Raw genomic sequence first — 25,008 nt, forward strand, 5'->3', positions numbered from 1 at the left:
ACTGGATTCTCCTCCGGATTCAGAGAGCAGTGGAGGATTCTGGCTGGATCAGTCGGTGGAATATGGGTCCTGACCACCCTGCTGCGTGTTTGATGAAAGTGCGGTCCTCCCGGGGCCCAGTTTGACCGAAAACCCGGCAGAGGGCAGGGAGGAAGACGGTACCGGACCGACGCGGCGTGCAATGGGGAGGTGACCCCTCCGGACCGTCCGAGACTCATCCGCAGACGGAAGTCAGAACTTTCTCCGCAGCCTCCTGAGCCGCGGCCCGGGGCTGGAAGCCGTAACTCCGGGCTTTGCCAACGTCCCGGAGACGGAAAGAGCCCAGAAGATTCTACCTGGCACCTCGCTTTTCCAAGCATGGACGCGAGTCGGGGCACAGAGCTCCAGACCAAACCCCACCCCTTGGGGCTGCCCAAAGCCAAAGTCCCTGGTATCGTGGGCACACCCCTTGCAATTTTCCTCGCAACCCACCCTCCTTTATTCACTTAGGCTTGTAATTTATCCAACGATAAAAATTCAGCAGAATCCGGAGCCGCTCGAGATTCTCTCCCCAGCCCCACAAGAGAGCTCCCCGGACCTCAGAAACTCCCCTCGCCACACCCCAAAATCTATCCTTTATCATTCGTGCAACAAGATTATCTAACGTATAGTCCATATTCGAATTTTCTCCAGTGATGTCTTTTATGGCTTAAAAAAAAATCCAGGACCGAATCAGAGAGCACAGTTTGCACTTAGTTGTCGCGTCTTCTAATGTCCTTTGTCCTGCCTATCCTGGCAGTCTGGCCACAGGCCCAGAAGATGAAGCGGCGGGCAAGGGGTGAAGGCGCTGAGACTACAGAGGAACCAGCCTGGGAAGAAGGGGACTGATCTCGAGAGAAGGAGGACGCTGTAGACGCGGGCCCCTTGTTCTTGGGGTGTGCTTGGTCCTTCGGGCGCGCGAGGTCTCCGCACGCTCTCTCCTCGTGTTTAAAATCATTTACATTTTAGCGGAAGGCGGGAGAAGGAGGAGGCCCCAAGTAACGCGCTTTCTAGAAGCAGCTGGAGGCCCGGTGCGGCTGGACGGGTGTATTTCTGTGCATCCTCTTCTTTGGGGTCACGGATTCAAGAGGGAACCCAGGAGCAGATCCTGGGCTCTGCCTTCGTCTCCCAGAGCCCGAGGCGGTCACGTCAGCGGGAACTGGCAAATGCCCTTGGTGCGACCGCAGCTTTGGGGCTCCACACACCCCTGTGGTTTGCCACATCCGTTTAAATTTAGTGGCCTGAAAGCTTTTCACTGCTTTTAAATTTGTTTGTTTTTAATACTCAACATTTTCGGTTGATTTTAGCGAAAGAGTTGGTCCCCTAAAGCCCGCCCATTCGTGTTACTGGAAACCACGAGCCTCTCCCGGATTTCTTCATAATTCCCTTAAAACTGTTAACAGCTTTTTTTTTAACCAATAAATAAAAGTTTAAAAAAATAACTTTAGGACAGAGATGGTTCACCCAGGAAATCTAGCTCAACAGTCGGTCCTGGGGGCCTGCGGTGGGCTCCGGAAGATAGAGACGAGGCCTGAGCTGTGACCCCGCCCACGCTTGCCCGGAAAGCCGGGGCCCTTCGCCCTCTACGGAAGGCAGCTCTCTGGGAAAGGAAACTCCTATGCGTCAAAGTCAAACCCCACTTGGAGCCCCAGCCGCCGAAAAAGGCGCCTCTCACAGCCTGACGTTCAGAGCCTGTCCTGACGGCGTGGACCCCAGGACTCGGTCCCCGGGCCCGGGATCCCGGAACTCTTTCCGGATCTGGGGCAGCGGGACCAGGGCAGACCTGGGAGCGCCCTGGTGGGGGTGACAAGGAAATGGAGAGAGGAGGAGGAAGAAAAGGGAAGAATGAAAGGGGAGGAGGGCCTCTGCCGTCACCCCATGCTCCCGGCTCCGTAGTCACGGCCAATAAATTACTGGACTCTAAGCAGAGGGAGTCTCATCGGAGTAATTGCTGGACTTGAACCCTCAAAGGTGTGTGACTGTGGGAGAGCGTCGCCTCTCACGGATTCCCTCCCCTTCCGGCCTGAACTGAACCTGACCGAAGCCCCAGGCGGAGCGCCCTGCCCCGGGATGTCCACACCCTCTGGACGCCCAAGACTCCAATTAAAAATTTAAAGGCATCAGGAACCAGCTTGAGCCCTTTAAAGATTCTAATTCTTACAGTGTCGGGTTTTGACGCCCAAAGACTGAGGTCACGGGGCTGGGGGCTGTTCCCAAATCTCCAAGGAAAGAGGAAATTTTATTTTGATCTTTTTTTCCATGAAAATGCTGGGGCTCGTCCGGGATTTGAACCCGGGACCTCTCGCACCCTAAGCGAGAATCATACCCCTAGACCAACGAGCCACAGAATTGTTCCTTTCCAGCTCTTTTTTATGACTTCGTGGAGCCTGGGAACCGGGCGGGGGAGGCGGGGCGGATTGCGCAGGGCCAGAGAAGTGGCGCCGGGAGGAGACGCCGATTTCAGACCCGCCCGGAAGGGCTGAGTTCAGGGATCAGTGGGCACGAGGGAGCCCAGTGCTCTCCGCGACAACAAAGCGAGGAGCAGTCCCTGAACGCACCCCCATCTGGTGGCCCCAGAGCTCAGGCAGCAACGAGCCCCCAGCCAGGAAGGACGAATGGCGGGGCCGGCGGTCTTTCCGTCCCCGCACCGCCCCTTGGGTCACTTCACAGACACTCCTCTCAGCCCCAAGCGCTCTGGGGCAAAAAGCCCACGAGGAGTTCTTGGTCCAGGGGGCATCGTTGACAGTCGTTTGACCCTGGGTACTCGGTACGTTCCTTGGAAAGGCCCCACCCCCACAGTGTGGCATCCAAACGCCACCTGCTAATTTTCTCAGGACTCCAAGGTCCAAACCAAGAAAAAGCACCGCCCAACGTGGGGCTCGAACCCACGACCCTGAGATTAAGAGTCTCATGCTCTACCGACTGAGCTAGTCGGGCGCCTACATGGCATTGGCATCATGTCTAGATGTTGGTGGTGGGAACTAGGTTGGATAATGGATTAGACCTGGGCGTCAGGGGCAGGTCAGCTGCTAAAGCTTCCTGGGCCCCACAGGGGGTTCCCCAATACATGTTCCGCTCCCCACTGACACCCCTGCTGCAGGAAGGGCGCTCCTAGTCCAAGACTTCCCTCACCACCCTGTGGCCTCTAGCTGGGGGACCCAGCCTGGCCCCTGTGCCCCCCAGGTCCCACCCGGCATCAGGGGCCAGCAGGGGCAGCCCGGCAACTAGGCTGACCAAGGGAGTGGTGCCGGGGTGGAAACCTAGAGTGAGATGGACCACAGATAGTAACTAATGACCCCTTGAGACATCTGGATTCTTTCCAGATATTTGGCTGTTACAAATATAACAGCTGTAAACATTTATGTACAGATTTGTTGTGTACACATAAATCTTCATTTTTCTGGGATAAATACCCAAAGATGCAATTGCTGGGTCATATGGTAGTTACGTGTACAGTTTTTAAAGAAACTTTCACAGTGTTTTCCAGAGTAGCTGTACCATTTTACGTTCCCACCAACAATACAAGAGTGACCCAGTTTCTCCAGTAAAATGTTCAATAGAAATAGAGTCAGCACCCTTGTTGCATTCCAACCTCAAAGAGAACGTTTTCATGGTTTCACACCATCAAGTGTGAAGTTTGCGGTAGCATTTTGTAGACAATTTTGGCAAGTTATGGGTATTACCTCCTTTTGCTAATTTACTAAGAATTTTTAAAATCATGAATGGAAGTCAGATTATATCAGATACTTTCCCTTGAATTTGTTGAATACATTAACAGATCTTCTAATGTCAAATCAATCTTGCATTCCCTAGGATGAACTCAACTTGTCTGTTCTTTTTATATGTCATAAGATTTGGTTTGCTAATATTTTGTTTAAGATTTTACATCTATTTTCATGAGCAAGATTATGTGCTTTTTAAATTCTTTTTCATGCTGTCTTTGGTTTTGCTATCACAGTTATGCTAGCCTCCTCAAACATGTTGGGAGGTTCCCTCTTTTCTATTCTATGAAAGATTTGGTGTGAGATTAAAATTTCCTTTCTTGAATGTCTGGTAGAATGCTCCAAGGAAGCCACCTGGGTCAAGAATTTTTCTTGGAGAATATTTTTTGACTATTGGTTCACTTTCTTTATTGGTTTTAAGATTATTTTCCATTTTAATTCCATTTGATTCAATTAAGGCATGTTCTGTATTTCAAAAAATTATGCATTTTTCTAAATTTCCTCAAAGTTGCTTGGAATGTGCTTTTATTGTCTTCTTAAGTTATGCAACAACAGTAAAGTCATTCTTGTCCCTGATATGGGTTATCTGTGTCTCCTTTCATCATTTCTTAGTCAGTTTTTGCCGAGTTTTTCAATAACATTAGCTTTTCCCAAGACCTCTCTTCAGGATTTGTCATTAAGCTCTATCATATGTTTGTTTTTTACTTCATTAATTTTATCTCTTATTGCTATTTTTTCCTCTGTTCTAACTTCTTTGGGTCTATTTTTGCTGTGCTTTTTTTTAACTTCTTGTCGTTAGTTTTCAGCCTTTCTTTCCTATGTACATATCTAAGGCTATCAATTTTCCTCTAATTACTGCTTTAGCTATGTCCTCCTGGTTTTGGTATGTAATGTTTTCATCATCATTTGTCTCAAAATATTTTCTAAATCCCATTGTAATTTATTCCTTAAACCATGGAAGTTTTAGAAGTGTATTGCTTAATTTCAATCATATTGGAATATTTTAGTTTTTTGTTTATTTTTATTATTTATTTTGATCTATTTTTAGTTTCTTATTTGTCTCTTCATCTTTTACCTGACTGTCACATACATCTATTAAGTTTTATTTCAATTTTTGTGTATGTATTTTTATTTTTAGAACAATTCAGTGGAGAAGGGGAGCCCCAGGAGGCCACGCCCAGTAAGGAGTGACCAGATTTGGGGGCGAGGGGAGATGATCCCGACTCCGACTGCAAACCCCAGTAGCCCATTGCCTCTCCCCCAAGCTCCTGGCCCCTCTCGTGGAGGTCCTGGCCTCCTGAGCCCGCGAATGTCGGGGGAGCCCCAGGCTTGACGTTTCAAAGGCATCGGACTGGAGAAGAATGGACTGCTAATGTACAGAGAGAGGAACCACCTTTCTCTCATTCGGTCCCTCTAACTAGGACTGACCAAGCAGCTTGTCGGAGACAGGGTTCTGGCGACGCTCTGGCGACTGGGTCCCAATTAAATTTTCAAAACAGCGGTGGGCAGCACTTGGCCAGCTTGAGGCCTCTTTGAAACGTTACTTTCCACAGAGCCGGGCTTCGCTGACCAGCGCTGAGGTCTTTGGGCCAAGCCTAGATCTCCAGCCATCATCTGCGGGGAGGAAAAGGAGGGCTCGTCCGGGATTTGAACCCGGGACCTCTCGCACCCTAAGCGAGAATCATACCCCTAGACCAACGAGCCACGACAATGTTCGTCTCTGGCTCCTCTTTGTGAGCTATGTGGCACCCAGGGCGGGACCGCAGAGCCGGCCCAGTGGCCCTGGGAGGAGACTGCATTTCAGACCCGCGGGAAAGGGCTCAGATCAAGTACCGCTGGAAATGGAGGGAGCCCATCGCGCCCAGCGCGCCCCCGGATTCTGTGGCCCCTGCTGTCCTCACCCGCCACCTCCACTCAGCGCTTGGACATCAGTGAGCAGCCGGCCAGCAAGGGCGCCCAGCGGACAGGCGATCTGTGCGTCCCCGCGCCGCCCTTGGGTCACTTCGCAGACACTCCTGGCAGCGTGAGCGCGCTGGGGACGCGCCGGGGCAAAAGCCCGCGAGGAGCTCCGGGCGCGCGGGGCCGGCGGACCGCTCAAGGGCGGAGAGGCCGCGCGCGGAGGGTCGTTGAACCACGATCACTGAGACGCCAGCCTTGGAAAACGTCGCACCCCCACGGCGTGGCACCCAGTGGGTGCTCACCAAAGGCCTGCGGCGTGCATGGAGGAAACAACCACCACCGCCTCTGCCTCTCCCCGCTGCTCCCCTTCTCCCGGCTCCGCTCCCCTCTCCCGCCCCAAAGATCAAAACCAAGAAAACGAACTTCTGACGTGGGGCCTCCAACCCACGAGGCTGACGTTGAGGGCCACTTTGTTCTACCGACTGGCCAGCTGGTCAACAACGGTCTTGGCCTCATGTGCCCTAGGATGGCCTGACGGGAGGAGGGAGTGGCCCCTGGAGGCAGGTGGGTCAGGCCACCAGCCAGACCCCGCACCAGGGGCGGGTCAGATGTGCCCTCCCCCCTCACCTGGGGAGGAAGCGGATCCTCTGTCCCCAGGTAGTGGGGAGGACGAGGACGCCGTCCTCGGGGCAGCAGAGGCCGCGTCCAAGGGTCGGGTTCCGGGGCATTCTCTGCAGTGGTCTATCTTCCCCCGTCAGATCCGAGCTGAGCGTCCACATGTGCGATGTCAGACCACCAGTCCCCCACCTCTCCGGATCTATGGCGCGAATTTCCTCGCTTTCTCATCTGGGAAGTCCTGCCACGCCCGGGCCCTACGGAGGAAGCCTGGGGCTCTCTCCCTCTCCCCTCCCCTTCCCCTCTTCCCTCCCTCTGCCCCTCTCCCCAACACTCAAATGTAACTGTAAGTAAGAGTAGGGCTCACCGAGACTTGGGCGCGATCATGGAATGGAACCCTGAGATCCGTATCTCTAGAACAACCAACGACGCACTTTCCTTATTGTAAATAACGTCCTCCTGCTTCGCAGAGTCGTCTCCTTTACCCGCGGTTACTGCAGTCGGTGGTGCGGAATCCCAGTCTCAAGGGATGCGGTTTGCGTCTACCGACGCCCTACGGTCCCCACCGGCAGGTAGCTCGGCTGAAAACGCCGAGAAAAAGGAGGGCTCGTCCGGGATTTGAACCCGGGACCTCTCGCACCCAAAGCGAGAATCATACCCCTAGACCAACGAGCCACCGTACTGGTCCCTTTTCCTTCCTCGTCCTTCTGCCGCGACGCTCGGGGAAACGCCGCAGGCGCCCTGATGGCTCAGTCGTTAGCGCGCGCACCTGTGAATGCTGCTTTGTGGGTTCGCGGGTTCGGAGCCGCAGCCGGGTTTCAGGCTGAAGGTCAGTATTGCCGGATAAATCAACAAGTTAATCATTATCCCCTCCTCGTGCTGCCTGAGCTGGTCCTACTGGAGGAAGATTCCGCGCAGCTGCAGTTCTCGGAGGCCCCGGAACCACCGCTTCCCCATTACGGCGGAGGAGGGTGGTCTCCCGCCCAGGCTGAGCTCCAGCGGAGGAAGGAGAATCGCAGCCGTGCCCGGGGTGACCTACCGGGGAGCACAGCTCGCCCGCAAGCGATCCCACACCAGAACCGATGTTCTATCCCCAAACTACGGGGCCTACCTCCTTGGGCTGGAGCCCTCTAATTTAGAGGGGCGTGGACGAAGCAGACACTGGAACCTCTAAACTACTGAACATGGCGACCCCTGTAGCCGTCTACTTGGTCGATATCTGAATCAAACTCTCCCCCAAGACGACCCCATGGGGACCATGGGGATTGGAGTCCGGACAGTGTTTCTGAGCTAGAGGTTGGCAGCAAAAGGAGTTTCCGTGGGTGACTCATTGGTCCAGCAGCACGGTTCTTGCTTAGGGTGCAAGACGGTCAAACCTCGGAGGAGACCAGGTTTTCAGACTTTCTTGTTTTTTAGTTGGGGACAGCTCTGCTGTGTTTCCCGAGGAGGAAAACCCTTGTGGGATTCATTTCCAGGGCCTTTGCTAACAAAGAGCGAGGAAGCCCTCCGCGTGGGCTTTAAACGGCATTGGTTCTTGCCTTGTTCTGGGTGTGAGTGGCTTAACTGCTACTCTCCTGGCTCTCCAGGAGCGGGGGCCCAGAAGTCCCGCTGGGAGGCGGATGCTGGTACAAGGGGCAGACACCGCAGCATAGTTTCCCGGAGTGGACAGATATCTGCTTTTATCAACTTTCTGTTTGTGACCCAAACAGCGCACTTTTTATGTGGGACCAGAATCCTCAGTGCCTTCATGGCTTACAACTGACAACAAAAGGCTCGCCCGACGTGGGGCTCGAACCCACGACCCTGAGATTAAGAGTCTCATGCTCTACCGACTGAGCTAGCCGGGCAGCCACACGACCATTTTTTGCTGACTCTCTCAGTGAAAGAGGAGGAGTCTCAGGTCAGGGTGATGTGGGGATCTGGACTTCACCGTGGACAATGTTTTTAACTGCACACACCTCCCTCAACCCTCACCACAAAGGGCAGATGTAGCCCGAGACCCTCAATGGTGCCGAGTGCTGAGTTGGATCCTGGTCCTTCTCTGGGCCTTGATGTGGCCCAAGGCCCATCCATTGACATCCCCAGTCCTGGCACCATCCTGAGACGGCAGACAGTGGGTGCGTCAGCTTGAGCCCCCTCCGGGGATATGGGAACCTCTTCCTCAGGGCGATGGAGAGCAGGCCCGGCCCATCGATTCCTTGTTCCCTCAAAATAGCTTTCTGAACTTGGACTCAGAGTCGAGCCGGGTTACCTGGCATGAGTAGGCCCTTGGAGAGAGTGGCACAGCGCCAGGATCTGCCAGTTAGGGACAAGGGACTGTTCGGGTTCCTACTGAAAGAGTTCCAGAGGATTGTGAGGTAAGGAGCCAGGAGGGGCTCAGGGAATTGAGAAGGGGCCTTGGAGAGAAAGCCTGGGCTTCTGCCAGCCCAGAGGTGCCCGCTTGGGGACATTGGCTGGGTGGGCTGGGGTGGGCAGGCAGGCTAGAAACTCAGGCAGGAGTTAATGCTGCAGTCGAGGCACTGTTCTAAATGCTTTGCTCCCCAAAAAATAAATAATAAGTAATTTAATATCCCTAACAAATCTTTGAGGCATGAGCTACTATTATTGCCACTTTCCAGATGAATAAGCTGAGGTCCTTGAGAGTCCAGGCTTTATGGGTCCGTATCTGTGAAGTCCAGATGGGAAATAGAGGAGCCTGGCCTTGTCTCCCTCCCCCAGCCCTAAAGAACTGCCCAGGATTTGTGTCCTGGACCTTTCATATTTAGAGGGAGACTCAAGACCCCAGACTACAAGCCACTTGGGAATGGAAATTTCCCAGCGCAGGATCTCTCCAGGAAGCACACAGTTTCCCAGAGGCTGAGGTTCAGGGATGGACACTGTGAAAGGAATGTGGATGTGTGGAACGGGGACAGAGGTCAGCTCTGCGTCCACAATGTCCCAAAGTGAGACCTGAGCAAGGAAAGAGGGTGGGGCTTGGGCTCCAGGACCTCCCTCTCTCCACCCCTTTGCTCTCTCACATCAGAAAGGAACTCAGAATTGGGACCCACACCACAAAAATGTCCTGTGTGCAAGGGAAGGGCTTGTCAGGGATATGAATCCAGGACTTCGCACTCCCAAAGTGAGTCTCATACACTTAGATTAAGAATCCATCAAGGTCACTTACTTCACCTGCCTCTCTTCCTTCCATGGAAAGAAGTAGTCTTGCCGCCTGGTTCTGTGGGGCCTGTAGCTGTCCATTCTTCCAATCACTGGCTGAGCCAGGCCTCGAGCTGAGGCTGGGGGTACAGTGAGTACCAACCCGCCCATGGGACCACAGCTACAGTAAGGCTGTGAATGGGGACAGGGTCTCCTTGATGCTGGAAGGGTCCTGGAGAGAAGCACCACCAAGCTTGTGCAGGCAAGGTGGGTGCAGAGGGAGTGGGGCTACCTGCATTTGGGAGGGGAGGGCAGAAGGCCCCAGAAATTGGCCCTTGATTCTGGGGTTGGGCTTAATTTTAAACATGCCTGTTCCTTATTCCCTGTACTCACCATCATCTGGGCTCCTGGCTCCCTCTTTCCATCCCTGCAGGGCCAGGGTGATACAGATCAAGGCTGCCCCAGGGAGAGAAGCCCAAGGCGTCCTGGCCTACATACCGATCTATATCCTCCTCCAAGAAGCATAGGACGTCCTGTCCTGACCTGACCTGATTCATATCCAAAGTTATAGGACCACCTGATAACCAGACCTCACCTGCACTGATAACATTTTAATGATTTTTTTTACATAATCTTTCCTTGGTCTTGCAAAGAAATAACTCACATACTTATGCCTTATAAATTTATCCCTACCCTCAACCCAGCGCAGCTCTTCACTGCCCACGGGTCCTGACTCCATGCTACTCCATGCTATTCTCTGAATAAAGGAGCACTACTGCCAGACCTTGAGAGTCCAAGAAATCTTTCTTTTGACTCCTCAGCTTCCTGAGCCCACATCAAGGGTGTTGCAGAGGGCTTTTTGGGGGGGGGGGGGGGAGGGGGGCAGCACTCTCTTGTGGGTCTGAACAGAACATGTCTGGAAAAGACAAGGAGGCCACATCTTGGGGTATCGTCTGGGTTATTTTATTTTATGCCTCCCAGATTGGTCTGGGCCTCACTACAGGGTGGCAAGATTTGTTCAAGTGGGGAGCCTAGACTGTCTGGGTGGAGGCCTCATTTAAACCCGCAGATCCAGGCATTCAGGCCTGTCCCTGGGATAAGAGCCTCAGCGGGGGGAGGGGGAGGGAAATCTCAAGAGGAAGCAGAGCCTGGCCCTAGAGGCAAGCGGACCAGGGAGGGGCCTCACCCCTTCCACTTGGCTCCCACACTGTGGGGGCCTCTAGAGGCCGAAGTCCCAGTGCGGGTCCCTGCTGTACCGGGGAGGCTCTGGCAGACAGAAGCTCAGGGCCCAGGGGGAACCGGAGGAGCAGATTGGCCCATTCCTTCCACAGGGGCTTTGGGGTCAGAGGCTGCCCTGGGGCCCTTTGCTTGCAGAGAAGGGAGTGGCAGTGGAGGAGACTCAGGGAGGTGCGAAATCCAAGCCTGTTCCTCTGGCAGGAGCAGGGGTGTTACAGCAGACCCAGTCGGTGAGACAATGGGATGTTAGGACCCTGCCTCCTGGGTCGGTGTCCCCTTTGCGCCTGGTCCCCTGCCCACTGCCCTCCTTCCGAGACAGATCCTCTCTCCCTCTGAGTTCCCAGACCCATGATTTGGGTGCTTTCCCCTCCAGCACCCCAACTTGAGCCTACCCCATGGTATGACAAACCTTTCACCCACCCATAGAGGTGTGGGACGGGAGTCTCACTTAATGTGAGGGGTGTAGGGGGCCGGACCCACCGACCCAAGGATATGAGTGAGGTGGGGAGACCCAGTCTTATAGGGGCAGGACCCAGACTGTACCTTGGGGGACCTGCCTCTCCAGGACTAGTTCTGACTTTCTTTGCTTAACACCCCACCCCGGTCCCCCATAAATCTCCAAAGGTAGAGGGGGTGCCCCTGGATGTCTCCCCCAGAGAAAATCACACCAATTATGGTGTTCCCTCCTTCTCCTAGGATGAGGAGCCTGGGGTTTGTTTTCTGGGGAAGGTCTCTCTAAACAGGAACAGGAGCTGTCCAAAGCCTGCTAAAGGCCAAAACGTGAACCCCGCCCAACGTGGGGCTCGAACCCACGACCCTGAGATTAAGAGTCTCATGCTCTACCGACTGAGCTAGCCGGGCGATGAGTACCCTGCTCTGGCACTCTGTCCTTTGACCTGAGGTCTCAGAGGATTTGGCTGCAGAAGTTCTAGGACTGCGACCAGAGGAAACCGAGAACAGGGCCAGGGTTCCAGTCCCTGGACCGTAGATGACTCGCCGGATCCGCCCCGGCAGAGGAACCAGGGCCCCTTCCCCGCCGACGTCAGACAGGCCTTCGCGGCTCAGGTAGGGCAGTTTGGTGTCTCGGGTCGCAGAGCCCGCAGCCCCAGCGCCTGGGATCCGAGGAGATGCAGGCGCCTCTCTCTTCTTAGCACAGTCCTGGGTCCTGGGTCGGAGCCCCAGGGGCGTTGTCGTGGGACAAGGGGCAGCGCGGGTCCAAGGGCGAGTACGGAGGTTCCCAGCGCTCCCGCGCCAAGTTCCTTGTCCGCAGGTCCGGCTATCTTTCCCACCCAGGTCCCGCTGCCCCCTCCGCGCCTCCAGGCCGGACGAGTGGAGGGTTAGGGACACTTCTCCCCGGCAGGAAAAGTCCGCAGTGACCGCCAGCCCTGTGCTGGCACTGACAGGCGAGATAGGATGGGACGCCTCTGCCCGGGGGGCTTCGGAGCCTTCCTGCCTTGTCCCACCTGAAACCAACAGGGTCTGAAAACTTGGGGGCCCCCGAGACTCGGGCGCAGTGCCCGTCGTCCCCCGAGCAAGCTCTATACCCTCAAATCAAAGAGCCAGAACGAAGTTGACGGATCCGGTCCTCGGTGACCCTGACTAGCCCCTCTGGGACAGAGGCCAGATCCCCCGCCTCGGGGGAGGGGACCTGGGGGAAATTTCGGTCCGATACTATGAAGGGGAGAGTGAGTTCAACTCGGGGTTCCGGAGTCTGGGGTTCATTCCCAGCGATGCACGCGCACGGCAGGTTCCGCTAGCCCCCGGCTCCCTCCTCCGCCCGCACCGGGCGCGGCGGGGACGCGCGGCCGCGGAGCTGGGGAGGCGCCGGGACCCGACGGCCGGGGCGCCGGGGCGCCACTGCTCCACGCCTGCGCTGGGCCCCAAACAAAGGAGTCAGCACTGCAAAAGGCTCGAACAGCCCTTGCCCTGAACGCGGGGCCCCTTCGGCGCCAAGGGCGTGGCAGGACGCCGGGTGGTCCCTGCAGGTTCCGCGCGCGGTAGTGTGTGGGGGGCGGTCCTGCAAGGGAAGCCCGCGCTCTGGGGGCGCGCCCCGGTGGCCTAATGGAGAAGGCACTGGCCTCCTAAGCCAGGGATTGTGGGTTCGAGTCCCATCCGGGGTAGGGCAGGTATATTTTGGCGCTCCTGTGCTGGTTTCTGTCGCCAAAGACCGTTATCAGCCCCGACGGAGAGCTGCACCTTCTAGGACTCCCGAGATCAGGGAATGGGTGTTCTTTACACCCGTTTAGACGAGGAGCGAAGGGAGCTGGGGCCACCCGGGGCGGACACGGGGAGGGAGTCCACCGGGGCTAGCTGGGGGGTGAGGGGCGTCTCACAGCGCACCTACTCTCAGCCGGCTATGGTGCTGATAAGGTGGGAGTGAGGGTGGAGCTTTTTCTGAGCCACCACCCCTCAGCCCTGTGATTCTTCCCGGGAAGGGGGTGGGTGGGTTGGTCCTAATCCCTGGACCAACTGCATCTGAGACTCCTTTCCCCCAAACCTCACAACTCCTCGGAGGAGCAGCATTCTTCACTGGCGGCTCTCTTCATCAAGAAGCGTGACAACCAGCCACCTGGGAAAACTTCTTCCACATAAAGGCCTTGCCTGCTATACCAGGACCAGGCTCTGGGCTCCCTCAGCAGGGCTGTGTCCCCAGGATTTGCCGATTGGTGGAGTGCGGCGCAGAGGATGCAGAAATCTCAAAGATGCAGGGTCCTCTGTAGGGCTGGACCCCAGTGGTGGCCAGGAGCAAGCAGGAAAATGATTTGATTTTTAATATTTCAAAAGAAGCATGGAATGGCTCATCCTGGGAGAAATCAGAACATTGGAACTCACAATTATGGTGCGATTAATACGGTTTATTTGAATCAGGTTTGAGGGTGGGGTGGCCTTTGTGTTTTCCTCTCCTCGGGACCAATTCGCCTGAAACCGACCATGGAGCCCATTCATAGAGTGGATCCGAGTACAATCCCCCTCCTCGTGTCAATGTATACCCCAATCCTTCTCCCACACTCCCCAGGACCTCTGCCTGGGCCCCACGCATCTCTGCCCATAGGAGCCCTGGGATGCGGCAGGTTTCCTCACCCCTGGTCCAGGATGATGAGGGGGAACACCCAGATAAGATGTCGTGGGTCTACCTGTCTGAAATCCTCACCCGTTCCTGGCTGCATTGACTAGCTCTGTGCCTGGAAGGGTAGATCCCAGGACCGGCCATGCCTCCGTCAACCTCCGTCAGGGTCTGACTCCCCACCCTCAACTTTTTAACACCTCCAGAAGTCCTCTGATTGGGGGTCGTAGAATCAAGCCCACCTTGGATGTTAGATTTTCAGAGACACCGCTGTTGATGAGTGGACTTCAGGGCTCATCAATCCCCCAATCACGGATGTTGACACCTCAGATTTGGCGCTTCTGTGAACCACTGGGTCCAGTTCCTGTGTATACCTATGTTAGGGAGAGTCTTCTCTTTCCCCCTCCACACCATAAAGACCTTCACAGAAGACCTAGGCCCGAGACACCTGCTCCAGGCCCCTGCCCCTGGTTCATTTTATCCTGAGCAGAGTAAAGTCATTTTGAGAGGATCCGACACAGGAGAGGGTGCACGATTGTTTCCAGGACTTCACCAGCCCCAGTAATGCTATGAAAGAGTTGGGCAGGAGTTTGCGTCCTCCCTGGGGATGGGTGGCACTGCTCTTGGGGGCTCTCAACCCGGTCCTTGTGTCACAGCCAGCAAATAAACAGGAAAAGGAACTCAGGGAGGGGTCAGCTTCTGCCAGTGGCTGATTTTCTTAGTGATTCCCTAGAATTCTGGGCAACAAATGGGCTGAGCATTGGCAGTGCACATCTTTATGTGGGTGCTTGGAACTGAGAACCCCTTCTGAGGTTCAGGAGGATGGGATGGGCTGTGAGTAATGAGCCCAGGAAAAAGACATCAGCCAGTGTGGGGCTCCAAATCCAGACTCTGAGATTCAGAGCCCCATGCCCGGGATTCACCAGTTTGGATCCTGGGTGTGGACATGGCACTGCTTGGCATGCTGTGGCAGGCATCCCACATATAAAGTAGAGGAAAATGGGCACAGATGTTAGCTCAGGGCCAGTCTTCCTCAGCAAAAAGAGGAGGATTGGCAGCAGATATTAGCTCAGGGCTAATCTTCCTCAAAAAAAAAAAAAAACTTTAAATGACCACAAATTCTCTGACACTCTTTCCACTGAAAAGTGGGGTCTGTATCCCTTCCCCTTGAGTCTCCATGGGCTTGCGATTGCTCCTTCCAATAATGTATGTCAGAAGTGACACTGCAGAACCTCCAAGGTTGGGTCAAAGGGGGATGCAGCTTCCATCTTGTTCTGTAGAACATGTAAGTGGGAGTTCCAAGTTGACAGATAAGAAATTCAAATGACCTGAAGCTTCCATGCTGTAAGGAAGGCCAAGTGACATGGAGAGGCCACATGTGGATGTTCCATTCCATAGTCCCAGCTGAGCTCCTCCTTTGATTCATCTCAGTTCATATGACAGACATATGAGTAAAGGAGCCTCTAGAAGCTTCTAGACTTCAAGTCTTCCCAGCCAAGCCCCAAATTTAACAGATACAAGTTATACTTGCTCTTCCCTGTTGAATTCCTGACCCACAGAATCGATGAGTGTAATAAAATGCTGCCTTCTGCAGCTAACTGTGGGAGTGTTACTCAGCAATAATAACTGACAAATGGTAACTATTGAAATAAAAGATGGCAAACATTGAGTAGAAGAATTCTGAAAACTTCTCTTAAATTGTGCACTATTCTGGAATTGTGAATTATGGAAGAAAACAAGGATGCCTTCTATCATATTTCTACTTAACACTTTATTGGAGGTCTTAGTGCAATAAGGCAAGAAAATCAAAAAGTATAGATAAGAATTGGATATAAATAATACTGCCATTATTCACAGATGACATGCTGGAACATGTAGAAAATTCTATAGATTAGAAATAATATGTGAGCTCCACAATGTCACTGAATCCAAGATTAATATGCAAAAACTTACTGTATTTTTACATATCTGCATAAAATAGAAAATTATATTCAAAACGATACAATTTACAATAGCATCAACAACATCAAACACTTAGCAAAAATGCTGATGAAAGATGTGCAAAATCTATCTCAGAAAAATATAAAACACTATGGCGATAAGTTAAAGAAGACCTTCATAAATGGATACATCATGCTCATGGGTTGGAAGATCCAATACTGTAACGACGTCAAATCACCCCAAACTGATCCGCAGAATCCATGCTGCAGAATCCACGCTATCCCAGCCAAAATCCCGATCGCTGCTTCTGTGTAGATTGACAAGCTGATTCTAACACATACGAAAGAGCAGAAAACCAAGAGTAACCAAAACAAATTTGGGAGATTCGCACTTCCGTATCAAGACTTAACCATAAAGCTAAGTTGGTTTGAGCACAAGGGCAGACAGACTATGGAACAAAGTGGTGCGGTGGTAGAACAAATGTGCTCAGATTCGATTTGTGAAAAATCTGCACACAAAGCAGTGGGGGAATGGACGGTCTTTTAAAGACATGGTTCTGAAGCAGAGCCATCCTTAACAGACGGTGAAATTAAGGCCTACATAGCTAAACGTCTCGTCTGGAGCCCAGAGCCTTCGCTGTGGGGGGATGTGATGCCCCCAGCCCCAGCTGCGGGCCATAAAGGGGAAGGGATAGTTTTTTCAATTATGGGCTGGGTCAGCATTGGGATCCAGGACCTCTGTCCCTCACCACAAGAGCCGTGCCTCTGGCCCAGCACGGTCCCTTACTACATGAGCCACATCTGCCATTTAAAATTTTCTAGTAGCACTTCAAAAGAAAGAAGTAAAAAGAAACAGGCAAAATTAATTGTGATATTTTACTTAACCCAATATATCCAAAATATCATTTCAACAAGTAATGAAATATCTTACTTTTCTTGCAACGAGTCTTCAAGATCCGACGTGTATTTTACGTTTAAAGCAGCACATCTCAATCGGAGCAGCCGGAGGAAACAGGTGTCCCGCCGGGGCAGCGCACCCAGAGAGAATCACACCCCTAGACCAACGAGCCCTCCGCGTGGCAACTGTCACCAGCGCTTCCTCCACAACCGTCCCCACCCATCCCGGCGCGCCTCCGGTCACTCCGAAGTGGGCTGAGCTCTCCTCCCAGCCCAGCCTTGGGCAGAGCGCTGGGGTCTCAGCAGGGAGACCTCGGGGACCCGGGGCGGCAGGGGCAGAGGGGTTCGCTGATCCGGGACCAACGCGGAGGGGCGTCCAAGGGCCCCCCGGGACCCACGCAGCCCCTGCCTCTCGCCCCCAGGCCCAAGGTCCGAGCCCGCCCAGACCTGTGCGGTCAGGCCCCGGGGCTGGGGAGGAGAGGGAGGGCGCGAGGCCGGGTCAGTGCCGGGCGTTGCTGGTCCCTTGCAGCAGAGGAGCACGGCCAGATGGGGCTCCAGGCATGGCGCTCGACGCTCGCATCTAAAATAATGGAAAACAGGTGTCTGAGAGCTGGGCTCGTCCGGGATTTGAACCCGGGACCTCTCGCACCCGAAGCGAGAATCATACCCCTAGACCAACGAGCCTCCCGCACGGGGGTTGTCATTAACGCTTCCTCCACAACTGTCCCTACCCATCCCCGTGCGACTGGAGTCATTCCGAAGTGGGCTGAGCTCTCCTCCCAGTCTGGCCCTGGGCAGAGCGCTGGGGTCGAAGTGAGGAGACCCCGGGGACACAGGGTGGCAAGGGCAGAGCAGTGCATTCCCAGGAAGAAGGGTCTGCTGAGCTGGGACCATTCCTGAGCTGGGGAAGGATTCCTGCTCCAGGGGAGTGGGGAGCAGAAATGTGGAGGGGGGATGAGGGCTTGGAAAAGCTGGAAGGCACTTTGGAGGAAGAGCACTTGCTCTCCAGGGGAACCCGAGGCCTCAGGCTGTGACGGCTGTGGGCGCTGTGGGTTGTGGCTGGGGAGCAGGCAGGAGCAGGGGACTAGCATTGACTAGGTCCTGGTCCCCTTAGACGGGACCTGCACGCTCAAATCTCTTGAGAATAAGGAGAAGGGGAAGAAGGAGGAGGTGACAGTTCCATTTTAGGTGTCGGTCTTGTCACGGGAAAAGGAAGCGCCCTTAGAGGACTCGGGTTCTCTCTGTTGATCCCCAAAGCGAGGTGGGTTGGGCAGCGACCCCCTCGGGAGCCTTCTGAGGTTCTGAGCAAAAGTGTCCATGGAAAAGGCAAGGCAGAGCAGGTAAACAGTTTAGGACTGGCTAGTTGAATAATTCAGTGGGCTTTGGGGCTTAGGGGCTGTGTCTAGTGGTCTGGTTCCAGGCCCTGGGTGGTTTAGGGCAGGGCAATATTGACCTGGTGTATGAGTCAGATAAGGAGGTCGGTGGGGATTGGTTGGTTTGCATATGAAAGGCATGTTAGCAGGCAAATTGTTTACTGTCTCTAGGATTTAGCTAGCCCTGGGAAGGGCAGTCCCCCCCACTCCCCCACCCCCAGCCAGCAAAGCCCTCCAAGATGTCAAACCATTGTAAAATACAGCAAATAAAAACTGTGATTAATACACGTGTGAATTGCATCATGTTTTTCCAAATATTTATGAAGATCATGTGACTTTTCTTTTCTATTCCATTAACATGAAAAGTTACTTTGACAAATTTTCTTAAACATAAAACCAACCTTGCATTCCTGGAATAAATCCAGCTCCAAAGACAATCATGCAATGGAAGTGATGGCCCTTTCTCCCTAACCCCCTCTTTGGGAAATGTTCTGTTTGGCTAATATGAGACAGAAGAGGGGGCACCAACCCCCAAGTCACCCCTGGTTCTGCAACCCTCAGAGGCCAAGGACATAAGTGACCCCCACTTCCCTTCCCAAAGTACCCATGTGACACAGGGTCATGCTTGAAAGGCCCCATGAGCCAGCATCCTCTGGGTGGGTGGGGTACAAACTCTGACCAGAGACTGAAGAAACGATGCCTCTCCATCAGGACCTGCAGTTGGTGCAGTGCCTGGAACCAGGTGTCCCGGCCTCTGATCTGATTTCCTCTATCTCATCACCTCCACCCCTGTCACTTCTGGGGAATGTACCCAAAGCCACTCTAAAGCCTCTGAGATCTAGGTTTGAATCCTGCTCCAAGGACATACCTTGGCTGGCTACGGCTCCATCAGGCATTTTGGAGGGACTGGGGTGTCACCTGGGAGGCTGTACTCTCAGACCTGGAAACATCCCAGCTCTCCACAGCCCAGTGCCGTAGCAAGGGCCTTTGCCCAAACACGGAGGCGGTAATGACTGAGCCCTGTTTTGACTTCTACAGCCCTGATTTTCTGCAAGAACAGAGGGTCAAGGGCCTAGTGCTCTGCCCCCTGAGTTGGCTGGGAACTGTGGAGTATATTGAGTTCTCGCCATGATCCACGATCTCAGCTGAACTGGGCCCTTCTTTCTTCACTGAACTTCCCAGCTGCCCTTGAACCTCTTCACCCCTCCAGCCCTGGGAATGGGTCTCCTGGGGGAGGGGAAGAAGTTCTGAGCTAGGGCTAAAGGAAGAGGGTCAGAGTTTCTTCTCTCAGTCCAGAAATGAGCAGAGAGACCCTCCTGGGAGAGAAAACTCCTGTTCCCTTCCCCAGTGGACTCTGAGCATGAGGGCTGGTATGTCTGCCATGCCCCCATTGCCACCGCTGACCCCTCCCTCCACCCATCCCTGCCACCTGGTGTCTTGGAAAACCCAGAAAACCAGAGCCTTGCCCTGCGTCCCAGCTGGGAAAGACTGTGTTGGGAGGAAGGTCCTGCTGGAAGGCTCTCCTTGGTCTTTGACTGTCAGTGGAGGCAATCTTTGGATGATGGAATTCCCTGCTCTTGTGAGGGAATTGGGGAGAGGGGGGAATTGCACCCCTTGGGTCTCTAGTGAACTCAGAAGCCCAGGATCAGGAGGCAGGGGGACCTCGCTCCTTTTTATTTAGTTTACGACTACACTCCCCACCCCAGGGAGCCCCAAGGAGTTAGGTCAAAGGCTTATGTCCACCGCAAGGAGCCTGACAACTGGGCAGCCCTAGTCTCCCCCAAATAGTTAAGAAACATGCGCATCCATTGGGGGTAGGAAGGCATCTGAGTATGCTGTGTGAGATTACTCAACCGCACGAGGGACTCCCCAGAGGGATGTTAGCCCTGCTCAGGCATCCTTGACAATAGGAAACACGCTAAAATCCCAAAATGCAAATGCAACTCATGTCCATGGGGACTGGGCTCTTCCTTGAGCAACCTGCCCTTACTCCCCGTCACCCTGTGAGAGCCGCCCCCGCCACCCAGTCTTCTCAAGGCTGGATGGTTTTGTCCTTCCTTTACCAAAGTACCAGCATTCCCCGCAGCTCCACGGTTGTCTGTAACCCTAACTCAGAGAGCAGCAGGATCAAGGTCCTGGAATTTGGTCGATGGGTCCCCTCATGGGGTTGGACCCTGAAATTCCAGCTGTGTTTGGACTCGGTGAGTGCTTGTCTTGGTGAGGACCAGAGCACCAGCTGAATCCTTTGACAAAAGCCACGCCCAACGTGGGGCTCGAACCCACGACCCTGAGATTAAGAGTCTCATGCTCTACCGACTGAGCTAGCCGGGCAGCTTTCCCGTGATATCCCTCAAGGGCAAAGTGAGGCACCCTAGGACAGGAAGAAAACCGCCCCAAGGCCAGCGCTGTCTGCAGCACGCCTTCTGCCTTCCTCCTGGAAACTGCCCAGGAGCCTCAGGATTGGAAGCTGCAAGAGAGCAGGACGCCTGGCCCGAAATTCAGAGAAGTGGGCAGGGAAGGAGGCACGCAGACGCAGACGGAGGCCCAGGGGCGCGGCCGCGCTGGGAGGCCCGGGTCTGCTGGCACCGAGCCCACGAAGCCCCACACTCGCGTCCACGGGGCCGGACGCAGGAGGCTGCAGGTTAAACCGCTTTCTTCCCCCAGCTCTGGGGTGGAACCGAAGCTGCCCCAAACCATGCCTCCCTCCCGGGAGATGGGAAGCCTCTTGCAGACCAGAGAGCAGGGTCACAGGGGTCATGGTCACTAGAGATAGGTGGCACGAGGCGTCCTTCTCTATAGCGGCTCCTAGGAGACTGGTAATCCAGGCCTACGAGAGCTCCTGGGTCCAAATCCCAGATGAGTGTCACCTGCAAACTCTCAACGTCTCCTCCTCCTGCGTCCGGCCTCGAATACCCTCCACCCTACCCCACCCAACTCCCTGCTCTAGGGCTGGCAGCGTGGCATGAATGGGGAAGACCCAGCACCCCGGGGGTGGGGCGCAGGGTCGCACCTTCGTCCTTTCCAGTCGGCTTCTGGAACCTTCGCCCGTCCATGAGGGAGGACAAGCATGGCGCCCCGAGGCCCCGAGCGTCTGTCCAGCCCAGGGATGTCTCTGCGGGGGAAGGGCTGTCGACAGTGCCGGGACAAGGAAAGGAATTTCATGGGATCCAGAGCCGCGCGGGGGCTTTGGGGACCGCGCCCAAGGGAGGGCGGGCATGGGCGACGATAGGAGACCCTGGGTCTGCCCCGACTCCGGCTTGACCCTAGGCGCTTGGCCGGGGCTGGCCAGTTGGTTGGGCTGAACGCCTTATTCTTGGGTTTGGGTCTCAACAGGGAACCCCCACGCGGTCCTGGAGCCGCACACAGCTCCGCGGCAGCCCAAGTCCCTGCGCCTCAGCCTGGGCCGGAGGATCGACCCCTGAACTCAGAGACCCGCAGTGTGGAACCTCACCCCTCTCCGGAAACTGAGCAGAATCCTCCCGCCACATGCCCCTCCCCTCGGGCGGGCATCTGGGACACTGCCCCGGCTGAGCACGGGGGGAGCAAGTGGACGGAATGAAGGACAGAGGGTAAAGCAGCGCTGGCTCGTTGGTCTAGGGGTATGATTCTCGCTTTGGGTGCGAGAGGTCCCGGGTTCAAATCCCGGACGAGCCCCGCTGCTTCAGCCATTTTTCCTTCTCAGGATGGTCAGGTTGTCCCAACCCAAGGGGACCCAGGGCCAGGAAGGGGCCTGGACCTGTCATTCTAGGGCCCAGCCCAACACATGACAGCGACTGCAAGATCTTCTGGTGCTTGGGTTTGGCCTGGGCCTGCCCTCACCTCTGCTTAGCCAAATGTCCCCATGCATGAGGTAGAGCAAGGAGAGATGGGTGTTTCCCTGGACGCAGGTCCCAGTGTTCTAGGGCGGGGGGAAGTGGAAGGGCCCCCAGCACCGGGGGCACCCCAGAAAAGTGGTCTTCAAACAAGATGAAGAGAAGAGTTGGCATCCCAGATCCCAGAGATGAGGGGTCACCCCTGCCTGTCTCACCCACAGAGGGGAATCCAGACTGTGCCTCAAGTGAGGGAGAGCAGAAGTGGGAATCACCAAGGACCACCGGCTGAAGGGACTCTTTTGGCCTCAGGATGTTTTGCTTGCTTTAGATGTGAGAGGTCCCAAATTCAATCCTGAGAGGCCTCCTTTGCTGAAGTGGCAGTGTGGGGCCTGGCTGTGATGTCTTTGCGGACCAAGAGGGAGGGACGCCTCCGGCAGGCCTGAGGTCTTGAGCCCTCAGTGTTGGGGATAGCTAAGAGCTTGGGCTTGGCTTGCTGGGTCACGGTGTCACTCAGACAGACAGGGCCTCAGGGTGGGACTGGGCTCAGGGTGCAGCCACCTCTGGAACAATCACCCCCAAACCCCTGCCAAGGAGTCACCAGCATGAGCACCCTCTGATGCCAGCTGCTTCTGTTCCTAAAGCACATGACTCTTATACTCAGGGCAACGCTTTTGACCTAGTTCTATGGTCCCCAAACTGTGTGTGGAGGCACTTTACAATATTTTTAAATTTCCAGGGACATTTTCAAGTATTGAGGGAAACAGCAATACTCAACATCCGGCAGACGCCATAGCTCAAGGCAGTTCAGTTTCAACTTTTCATGATGCTATATTTGTGCTAAGCTGGGTTTTCAGCGGTTTCTGTGATAAAGAGCAAACACTGCAGGAAAATGGATGTGGAACAGGAAGTGGCAGTAGCAGGATCCAGTCTGATTCCAAGGTTGGAGAAGCTGGATGGGGCCCATCAAGTGCACGTATCTGATTAGAAAATATTTATTTTCACTTAAAAGGAATATAAAGGATTATTTTTTTCAAAAAGGTACTGTACTGGGTTGAATGGTGTCCTCCTAACACTTATGGCTACCAGAACCTCAGCAGGTGGGGTCTTTGCACATATAGTCAGTTAAGGTGTGATCCTACTGGAGTATGTGGGCCCTAACCCAATGACAGGTGTCTTTATAAAAAGACCACGTGAAGCGCAGAGGCTCACGGAGGGCAGAAGGCCGTGTGATAACAGAGGCAGAGACTGCGATGGAGGGTCTATGAGCCAAGGCGGCCAGGAGCCACCAGCAGCCGGAAGAAGCAAGGATGCCTTCTTCCCTAGATGCTATAAAGAGTGTAGAAAAAGCGGCTGGCTGGGACCTCGACTTTGGACTTCTGGCCTCCAGAACTGTGAGAGAAATACATTTCTGTTGTTTTAAATCTCCCAGATTGTGGTAATTGGCTATGGCCACCACAGGAAACCATTACAGGCACCGAGTTGGTAAGACTTTTTTTTCCCCCAAAGCTACTAAGGTGTTCGGACCTAACTACCCTGTGAATTGAACTGTTCTTTCTTTTACCCTAAGAACACCAGGAAAAATTGCTGAGACTACGGGTGCCCTGAAGGGAGAAATCTGGGGAACATCTGGCCTGAGTCCCAGCCATAGTCCCGGGACCTGGAGTTGGAAGGGTCCAGAGGAGGGGCAGGGACAGCTGCTCTGGCATTTCTCTGAGCCTCAGTTCCCACCAAAAAAGAAAGACAATCTGGTCCTACTAAACATTGAACCTGGCCTTTTAACAACCTCAACTGTTGAAGGAAAACAGAAGACAATCAGCCGATGGAAACCATAGACCCTCCACCTCCCTTTCCCCCAACTGGGAAATGAAATGTCGGAGTCCGTTTCCCTTTTAGCGGGGAGAGTGGAGCAAGGCTGAAAGGCCACTGACTTCCGGATGGGGGTAGGAGAGGGAAATTCTGACAGTCCCTTCTCAGGCACTGCGGTGGGCTTGCGTCGCAGCCTCCCTCTGGGGCTCCCCTTGCCTCTGTCCCAGCTCCGCTTGGGACCTGGAGAGTCGCCCCCATCAATCCCCTTGACACACACACAGTCCTGGGGGTGTGCGCCATGGAGTTCCCGGAGCTCTGGGTGTGAATTTTGTTCCCCAGTCAAACGTAACCGTGCAGGGTGTTCTCGGTTTACTCAGTTTAAGCTGCTGGGCGCCTTCTTGGGCTGAGTATTCAAAGGGTGGTTGGCGGGCGTGAATATTGAAATTGCTTGGCTCAAGGTGGAGAGTGACGTCTGCGTCCCGAGTCCGTTTGAAGCTTCAGGGAACCATAACGCTACGCAGAAGTCTCACTCCAAGCATCTACGACTGGCCTATATCATTAAAAGCCTGTGGAAATGGTTAATTTACGAAATATTTCGTTTCTGTTGTGTCGCTGTACGGCCTCTTTATCAGTCAAAACTATGCGCCCAACGTGGGGCTCGAACCCACGACCCTGAGATTAAGAGTCTCATGCTCTACCGACTGAGCTAGCCGGGCGCAGGCATCTGTGGCACTCACCACCCTGCCGCTCAGAGTCAGAAAGGCAGGTGCTGCAAAAACCAGTCAAGGTGCCTCCCGCCAGGGGTGAGCCACGCAAAAGAGGCGTGGCTGTCCCCAGGGTCTGCCCTCTGGGCTTTCAGGCAGCCAGGCGCAGTCGCAGCTCCGGACTCTGGACCCCCTGGACCGGCGACTCCTCGTTCTCAGCTGTTTGTTGGCGGAAGGAATCCTTTAACCTCGGGGTTAAAGTGGAATTTGTGGGCTGGGGCCATTAGCCACAGCCCTGGGTTGGAGCCTCTCAGGGTGGTCCTTGTGGGGTGCGGGTGGCAAGGAACAACTCCTCTCCAGGGCCCAAGCACAGCTCAGAGGAGCCTGTGTCCACGCCCCCTCTGATAGTCTAACCCCAAATCCTTGCTCGATATTGGGCTGGCCTGTTTATGGCTCCACTTCATTTAAAATGACCCAAAGAATCAGCCCCCTCCCGCTCCCCTCTGACCTATGTGCAGGGTGAGCAGAGAGGCCCTTGAAGCCCCAAGTGAGGAGGGCTTGCGGGTCATTTTTCTTTGTCCCAGGCAAGGGTCCTTGCACCTGTGAATCCACGGAGCCACAGCTTTACTCACTATGGCCAACGTCTTGGGAATATCTTGGAAAAATCCGAACGTGGTCCTGGGTCCCTGCCCAAGATGGCTTGGCTGTCCAGAAGTTCCCTGGGGGGAGGGGCTCATTGTTCACCATTCATGCTCAGCCAGCGGAATGACCCCGGGTGGATCCCCCC

General features: G+C 54.5%; 1 protein-coding gene and 11 non-coding genes across 12 annotated transcripts in view; 3 read left to right on the forward strand and 9 right to left on the reverse strand.

The window, feature by feature from the left end:
• ZNF200 (zinc finger protein 200) overlaps positions 1 to 10,172 on the forward strand; it is a 70,545-nt gene extending 60,373 nt beyond the window's left edge. The window contains exons 7-8 of the transcript XR_011524571.1: positions 4,879 to 8,611; positions 9,823 to 10,172. The gene's annotated coding sequence lies outside the window, so the exon portion shown is untranslated. The remainder of the gene's footprint in view (positions 1 to 4,878; positions 8,612 to 9,822) is intronic.
• Positions 2,290 to 2,361, reverse strand: TRNAP-AGG (transfer RNA proline (anticodon AGG)). The gene has a single exon. It is a non-coding gene; the product is annotated as a tRNA-Pro (tRNA).
• On the reverse strand, positions 2,883 to 2,955 carry TRNAK-CUU (transfer RNA lysine (anticodon CUU)). Its single transcript has one exon. It is a non-coding gene; the product is annotated as a tRNA-Lys (tRNA).
• Positions 5,373 to 5,444, reverse strand: TRNAP-AGG (transfer RNA proline (anticodon AGG)). Its single transcript has one exon. It is a non-coding gene; the product is annotated as a tRNA-Pro (tRNA).
• Positions 6,858 to 6,929, reverse strand: TRNAP-UGG (transfer RNA proline (anticodon UGG)). Its single transcript has one exon. It is a non-coding gene; the product is annotated as a tRNA-Pro (tRNA).
• Positions 8,029 to 8,101, reverse strand: TRNAK-CUU (transfer RNA lysine (anticodon CUU)). The gene has a single exon. It is a non-coding gene; the product is annotated as a tRNA-Lys (tRNA).
• Positions 10,173 to 11,413: 1,241 nt separating the features above from the next.
• On the reverse strand, positions 11,414 to 11,486 carry TRNAK-CUU (transfer RNA lysine (anticodon CUU)). Its single transcript has one exon. It is a non-coding gene; the product is annotated as a tRNA-Lys (tRNA).
• A 1,186-nt stretch (positions 11,487 to 12,672) lies between these two features.
• On the forward strand, positions 12,673 to 12,745 carry TRNAR-CCU (transfer RNA arginine (anticodon CCU)). The gene has a single exon. It is a non-coding gene; the product is annotated as a tRNA-Arg (tRNA).
• Positions 12,746 to 17,138: 4,393 nt separating this feature from the next.
• TRNAP-CGG (transfer RNA proline (anticodon CGG)) lies at positions 17,139 to 17,210 on the reverse strand. The gene has a single exon. It is a non-coding gene; the product is annotated as a tRNA-Pro (tRNA).
• Positions 17,211 to 20,157: 2,947 nt separating this feature from the next.
• TRNAK-CUU (transfer RNA lysine (anticodon CUU)) lies at positions 20,158 to 20,230 on the reverse strand. Its single transcript has one exon. It is a non-coding gene; the product is annotated as a tRNA-Lys (tRNA).
• A 1,251-nt stretch (positions 20,231 to 21,481) lies between these two features.
• On the forward strand, positions 21,482 to 21,553 carry TRNAP-UGG (transfer RNA proline (anticodon UGG)). The gene has a single exon. It is a non-coding gene; the product is annotated as a tRNA-Pro (tRNA).
• A 2,607-nt stretch (positions 21,554 to 24,160) lies between these two features.
• Positions 24,161 to 24,233, reverse strand: TRNAK-CUU (transfer RNA lysine (anticodon CUU)). Its single transcript has one exon. It is a non-coding gene; the product is annotated as a tRNA-Lys (tRNA).
• Between the last annotated feature and the right edge of the window lie 775 nt (positions 24,234 to 25,008).

Source organism: Equus przewalskii, chromosome 12, assembly GCF_037783145.1.
Source record: "Equus przewalskii isolate Varuska chromosome 12, EquPr2, whole genome shotgun sequence".
Taxonomy (NCBI): domain Eukaryota; kingdom Metazoa; phylum Chordata; class Mammalia; order Perissodactyla; family Equidae; genus Equus; species Equus przewalskii.